Source organism: Balaenoptera ricei, chromosome 5 (genome assembly GCF_028023285.1).
Source record: "Balaenoptera ricei isolate mBalRic1 chromosome 5, mBalRic1.hap2, whole genome shotgun sequence".
NCBI classification, from domain to species: Eukaryota; Metazoa; Chordata; class Mammalia; order Artiodactyla; family Balaenopteridae; genus Balaenoptera; species Balaenoptera ricei.
Window position 1 is genome coordinate 123,786,784 of NC_082643.1, and position 7,904 is coordinate 123,794,687.

Below are 7,904 nucleotides of genomic sequence, written 5' to 3' on the forward strand. Positions count from 1 at the left end.
AATGAAAAGCCACTATACTTTGAACTCCCAGTTTCCTCCAATGGGCTTGATATCATTGAGGCAGCACATTTACCTATGGCTACTCTGGCCCAACGGGTTGAATTATATACCCTTTTACTTGGGCTTGTATTTTAGCCAAGGTCACGACTGCAAACATTTATACTGATAGCATGCCTTTGGAGCAGCTCATGACTTTGGGGTGCTATGGAAACAATGAGGTCTCCTTACCTCTAATGGGGAAAAGATTTAAAATGGCTCTTATATCCAAAACCTATTAGATGCCATACTCTTGCCAGCTGCCTTGGCTATTATTAAGATCCCTGAGCATACCAAGCTTGAAACCCTAGAGGCTAAAGTAAACCACCACATTGATATTTCTGTCAAAAACGCTGCTGTCAAAGGAAGTAGTGGCCAAACCTCTCTCATGGTCTAAAGGGATGCTCCCTAAGACAACAATCTAGAAAAAATTGACTAGAAATGCCCAACAATTGGCCCCAGAAAAGGAAAAACAGTACTGGAGATCTGGTAACTGTTGGTTCGATAAAAACAGAGAACTCTGGTTCAGGCCAAATAACAAGTGGTGCTACCAGAAATTCTAAGATTTTTACTCCTTACCACTGTACATGCATTGAACCATTGGTCCACTGACAGAATGATAGCATTCATGAACCAATATGGGTGGGAAAATATTAAGAAGGCTGCAAAAAGTGCCTACCTCGCTTGTCCCACCTGTCCAAAATATAACCCAGGGAAGCCTGTTCACAGCGCTCCCCAACATCTTAAATTGCCTAGTGGGCCATTTGAGGTTTGGCAAATGGATTTCATACAGCTGCCCTGTCTCATGGACATAAATATGTTTCAGTCATGGTTTGTATGTTTTCTCACTGGGTCAAAGCTTTCCCTCATAGGCAGATCACTGCTTCTTCCATGGCTAAAATTTTGTTAGAAAAGATTACCCCTACTTGGGGAACACCTTCCAAACTTCATAGTGATTGAGGGACCCATTTTACTTGTCAGGTACTTCGACAAGTTTGTGCTATTTGGCTGGTTTTACAACATTTTCACTGTGCTTGCCATCGCCAATCCTTAGGGTTAGTCTAACGTACTAATGTCATTCTTAAGACCCAATTGGCAAAATTCGTAGAAGCCCTTAAGATACCTTGGCCAAAAGCACTGCCGTTGGTCCTTCTAAATCTCAGATCTACTCCTTTCAGAACTTATAAACTCTAACCCTTTGAGATAGTCACTAGACAACCAGTGCACCTGACCCTTGCCTCTTTTAATCTGCATTTGATAAAAGGGGATACGCTTCAACATTGTAAAGACCTAACTTCTATTAAAAATAACCATGCTCTGGTAGAGCAATTTTTTTTTTTTTTTTTTTTTTTTTTATTGGCTGCATTGGGTCTTCGTTGCGGTGAGCAGGGGCCACTCTTCGTTGTGGTGTGCGGGCTTCTCATTGTGGTGGCTTCTCTTGTTGTGGAGCACAGGCTCTAGGTGCACGGGCTTCAGTAGTTGCAGTGCCTGGGCTCAGTAGTTGCAGCGCATGGGTTCTAGAGTGCAGGCTCAGTAGTTGTGGCGCATGGGCTTAGTTTCTCTGAGGCATGTGGGATCTTCCAGGACCAGGGATCAAACCCATGTCCCCTGCATTGGCAGGCAGATTCTTAACCACTGCGCCACCAGGGAAGTCCCCTAGAGCAATCTTTTCACAGTGTGCTCTTGGGAGATGAAGACCTTAGGCATCATAGGTTGCAACCTGGAGATTTCGTCTATTGGAAAAATCAACTCCAGAAGGATTCTCCTCAACCTTGCTGGAAAGGCCCCTATCAGGTACTGATAAACAACCTGTGTGCCACCAAACTCCAGAGCATAGACTTCTGGATTCACATGACACATCTAAAGAAAGCACCAAATCTTGATTGGACCTGCACATCATCTGGTGACCCAAAGGTCAAAATTTCCCAGAATTGAAGCAGATGACATCTTATAAGACAGTTTTTCCAAGATGTCCAGACCAGGCCTGTCAGAAGGTTTAGAAGTCACGGAAGTCTCTCTTTCATTTGGACTATAAACTGACTCTGGATTCTTTTCAAGTTCATACTCTCTGAATTTGTGAACTACAAGCTGTATTGTTGATAAAACATTTGTTTCCAAACAGTTTCTTTTGAGATAACAATATTGTTTAATTACTTCATGTTTGTTCCTGCACTGTGTCTTCCCAAAGTGCTTGTTTAATTCCTTCAATTTTGAGTGTGCCCTTGCTGGATACACTATTCTAAGATACAGATTTTAGGTGGGAAATGCCTGAGATGTCCCCCTCCTACCCCTCCTTGTTACTCAAATGTGACCACAGTAGGTTCCCAGTCTGTGCACTTTCCCTCTGACATGGGACATGACACCCAGGAAAGGTCCTTCCTGGCACTGAGGGACAAAAGGCCACTGAATGCCGGCCAAAAAATTAAAAAATTAAATAAAACCTAATTCTTGATCAGTGATGCTTTCAGAGAAAGATCTTGATCAAACTGGGGAAATATGAAAATTAGTAAAGGGAAACCACTAAAATGGAGTCAGGAGACCAGAAGGGGGAGTTCTCATGCACATATCACTTGACATCAATACAGATCGCAGCAAGAAGAGAAATATCTTGCATCTCCAGGAGGAAGTGATATTACTACCACGAACAGGAGGAAAAAAGATTTTCTCCTTGCCTGGCAACAGCTCAGCCAATGAAAGACCGTCACAACTCAGCTGATGAAAAGCCACTATACTTTGAATTCCCAGTTTCCTCCAGTGGACTTTTTTGTTTATAACAGCCCCGCGCAACTTTCCTTTCTCCTCTATAAAACAGTTTCCTCTCCTTTGCTTTACTGAACATGCATGTGGTTCACCATCACTGCATGTCCCAAATTGCAATTCTTTGCAGCTCTTGAAAACATCCATTTTGCTGGTAAAATAACTGCCTGTTTTATTGTTCTTAGTTAACAGTCTTAACTATAGCAATTATTATTATGATGATGTCACTCAGCAAATTTGAATATTTAGTATGAATATGAACAGGTAAGATCCTTTAAACATAATAGGTGTTGGATTATTGCATCATATTTCAAATTGAGGAGTATAGAAAAATAACCAAAAGCATTATATAATGATAACTTTATTTTTGAAATATTTCTCAGTAGATGGAAATTCCAGTATTTTAAAGTGTGCAGTATTTTACATTCAAACGAAGAGTGTGACATTTATTGATCTTAAACACTCTTTTACATGTTTGTTTTTATATAGATTCCTGTTATCTGAAGCTAATCGTTCCTTCCTTCATTTATTTAATGACCATTTATTGAATATTTACCTTATGCCAGACACAATGCTAGGTCTGACAACAAAACTGTAAGGCAGTTCCTTCCTCAGAGAATTCACAATCTATTAGGGCAAAAGGTATTTAGAAACAGAAAAATTGGAAAACACTGTGATACATCTTTATTGATGACATAATGGCAGCACAAAGTTGATACCAGCTCTGATTCTGGGGGTGGAGTGCATGACCAAGGTCTACACTAATCAACACTACTGCAGTTCCCATTGCCACTGGGGATAAGCATGGGACCTAAGAATAGTCAATGAGACGCAAGAAAACTTTGAAATTTCTGGAGAAAAGACTCTTGCTCTATCTTGCTGGATCAAAAAATGGGGAGGGTGTGGGAGCTCTACCACTGTCTTGCTACAATGGGAAACATGAGATTGAAGCCAACATCAGTGTGAATGGTTTTGCTGAGAGACATAGCCAAGCCTGGTCCTGAAGACATACATGTCATGGAGCCTCAGCCTGGCGTGAAGCCAATTTCTGGGGTTTAAAGCTTATAAGGGCCAGTATATTACCTTTACTTAGGCCAACTTATGTTAGTTTTCTATCACATACAATCAAAAGAATTTGAACTTAACATGGGTTGGGGAAAAAAAATACCGTTAACAGGAATCATTAGACTGCAGTGAGAGATCAGAGTTTAAGTTTTGGTTTATTCCCTGTCTTTACCACTGACTATAAGGCTCCTCATGGGCAGAGACCATGTCTACCTTGATTATTTCTTCATATCTAGGAGCTAGTCCAGTGTGTACTGTACAAAATATTAAATATTTATTGACTGACGTGAAGGAGAAAAATAGACACGTGAAAAATCAAAATAAAGAAGACTTTGAAATAATTTTTCACATTGTCCTGAGGAACAGAGATACAGTGATAAGATGATTAATGAACTGTAGAGGACTGTAGCTACAAAGGCAATAGAAAGAGTTTATTAGAGAGGTAAGATGCTGTCACTTAGACTAGCACATATGCCAAGAATGGGCTTGACCAATACCAAGGGAGGAGGGAAAAAAATCCGCACCCTTCAACCTTTTCTGGAACACACACAAGATCAAATGATAACTTACAAAAAAATTTTAAACCTTCTACTTTTTAAAAAAGAATGATAGGATAAATGAACAAGATAACATAATACAAAATACGTGTAGCAAGAGTTGTTGTTTTTTTTTTTTAACAAAGGTTTATTGGGCATCTACCATGTGCTGTGCTCAGCTGGGCACTGGATACATCGTGGTGAACAAAGGAGCTTGGTCCCTACCTTCAGGGGCATTCAATCTAGTATGGAGTGATGGATGATAAACTGGTAAATTAATACAAATTAAGAAATAGCAAGAGTTTTAGAATAAGGTGTGTGGAGTATATATTTCAAAGAATTATACAAGAGATCATATTTGTCATGTGCTGTGGGCTGAATTGTGTCCCCTAAAAATTCATATGTTGAAGCCTTAACCTCCAGTACCTCAGAATGTGACTATATTTGGAGATAGGGCCTTGAAAGAGGTAATTAAGTTAAAATGAGGCCATTAGTGTGTTTAATCTGACTGGTGTCTTTGCAAGAAGAGGAATTAAGACAAAAGGGGAGACACCAGGGTCAAGCTTGCACAGACAAAGGACATGTGAGGAAAAAGTGAGAAGGTGGCCATCTCATCCATGTACATACATGTTATTTTACATTATGTACCATTGACTGGAAATTATAACTTTTGTCCAATTTAGTTTTTGACCAATATATTTTTAAAGTCACTTGTAGGTTTTGGCCTATTTACTTATTATTTTTCACACGTACACATATATTTTTTGCTCTTCACCTTTTTTGTAATATACATTGTAGATTATCTCATATCAGTGCCTTTATAGCTATCACAATTTTTCACTGCTCTACAAATGTTTCATATTTTTAAACTAGTCTTCTAGAACTGAACATGTTTAGGTGGCTAACAATCTTTTACCTTTATAAACAGTGTAGCAATGGATGGCTTGTACATTTCGGTCATGTGCAAAGATTTCTGTATGATTCATTTCTAGACATGGAATTGCTGGGTCAAAGATATGAGCACTTAAAGCTTTAGAAAGATATTTCTGTATTGCTCTCCATTGAGGCTAAATCAATTCATGCCCACCAGCAAGGTAGGAGGGTGTCCATTTCTTCAAACCCTTTCTAATATGGAGTTATCAAAAAATGTTTTGAGCTTTGTCAATTGAAAAGAAATAGTACCTAAACTTTAGCTATAATTGGCCTTTTTATTTTTATGAGAATGAAGACCGTCTTTTCTAAAGTTTTAGGCCCAGGTGTATTTCTTTTTATGTGAACTGTATGTTCATATGTTTTGCTCATCAGGTTATGGGTCTTGCTTGTTGATTTGTAGGGTATTATATGTCATTAAAGTTCAAATCATTATTAGAAAACTCGATTTTTCTAGTATATTAAGAGATGTACAAACTTCCTCTTTCAACACACATGTTCAGCTCCTTTTACTTTTTCATCAGCTTTAAAGTGTGTAATTGTGGTTTTCTTAAAATATATTTGACTTAAATAGCATTGGTTTGTTTGTTTTAGCATTGGTGGCTCCTGGGACAGTGTGACATCACAGAAGCTTGAATTGTGGCCTGCATTGGCCGGGGGTAAGTGAAATGAAAGAAATAATTTCAGTTGGTAGATATATTGGGAAATAATACAGGAAACTATTAATTATTTTGTGTGTGTTTTTATGGACTTATTGATGTTACTTTTTTCTTCTTTTTGGTGTGAGAATTAACTTCAGACTTGGTATGGTATTATAAAAAGTGTGTAACAACTTGAGGAACACTCAAGTTTATATATAAAGGAATAGTGGCTTTAAGAAATGATTAAAGGATAGTGAAATAAAAATCTGAATTAAGCATTCACAACAACTTTAACATATTGAACTTGGTGCCATTAAATTTTTTTATGCATTAAAATACAGACAATATGCTGCTTTATCATCACTGTTTTTAAATTATCTGGAAAGTAGTTGTGTTACTGAACCAAACCTCTCTCTGTTTGCCCAAGCTCAGGAAAGCCAATCTACTGACACCGGGTTGTGGTGAAGGAAAGGGCAGCGTTTATTGCAGGCACCAAGCACGGAGTCCAGGCAACTAGTGTGCTCAAAAGGCCCAAACTCCCCGATGGCTTTCAGGGAAAGGTTTTTAATGCTAGGTGAGGGAGAGGGTTGCGGGGTGTGTGATCAGCTCGTGGACATTCCTCTTATTGGTTGGTAGTGTGGTAACTGGGAGTCAACATTGTCAGTCTTCTGGTTCCATCCAGCCTGTCTGGGGTCTGCGTGCTTGTGGGCAGCATATAGTTAACTTCTTCCACTTGTTGGGGGTTTTAGTATCCGCAAAATAGCTCAAAGAATATGGCTCAGAATATTATTTATAGCCCTTGAGGAGGAACTAAAGGTCCTTGACTAGTTTATTGGCTAAACTATTATTATTTTATCTTGCTTAACTGTTTCCCTTTGTTTCTGCATTTTCTCACTTCTCTGATTAAATTTATTCTTTGGAACTCTGGAAGGCCTAGGAGGCTAAAGTTCTTCTACAAACAAAATGCAGGCAGAGGACATGGTGGCAGGGGCCTGGGGGTGTCCCAGGAAGGCCCCACAGGGTCCTGCTTGGTTACAGTTGTGGTTTTACATTATTATCTGTTGCAGTACTACAATTTGAGAAATAATTTTTTTTTTTTTACTTGGATCTAGTATGGAGTAGTGAAAAATAATAGGTATTGGAGTTAGACTCTCTTGAGTTCAAGTTCTGGTTCCACTTTCTAGCTTGTGTGACCTTGGGCAAGTTATTTAAGTTTTCTAAATTTCCTCATTCACAGGTGGTATATACATTATGGGTTTGTGGGAATTAAATGAAATAGTCCATAACAGATATTAGCCAGGTGCCTGGCACTTAGTATATATATGTAATTAAAAAAATTTTTTCTTAGTATATATTCCATTAGTTTTTGAAGCACATTTTATTTTACTCTAGGGTAAAACATTTTCATGATGACAGTATCAGTGTAAATAGAAAGCAGCTAAATTTGGTTAATTTGGTGGCTACCTCTGTGGATTATTTTGAAAGTAATCCCTTCTATCCTTAAATAATCCTTTCACTGTCCCCAAAATTACACCATTAGAGATTTATTCCATTCAGTATCTTTAAAGTTGAAGATTTTTATTGTCTTTAATATTTTTACATAAAAATGAAATATCCCCCAGAAGGAGATGAGGAAGATAATTTTAGGGGACCATGAGAGCCTGATTTAATCAGACTTGAGGCTGACCTTTGTATGTGAGCTAGTGAGTGGCAAATGAGAGTAACAAATGAGAGTAACAAAGGGGAGAGACAAAACTGAAAGACGTAAATTTCACCTTGGTCTCAACTTAAAAAAATAGTCCTCTTCAGTGGACCAAAAGAAATGAAGACAAAGAAAATGTCATATATATATATATATATATATATATATATATATATATATATATATATATATTTATATATATATATATATTTTTTTTTTTTAACCACTAGACCACAA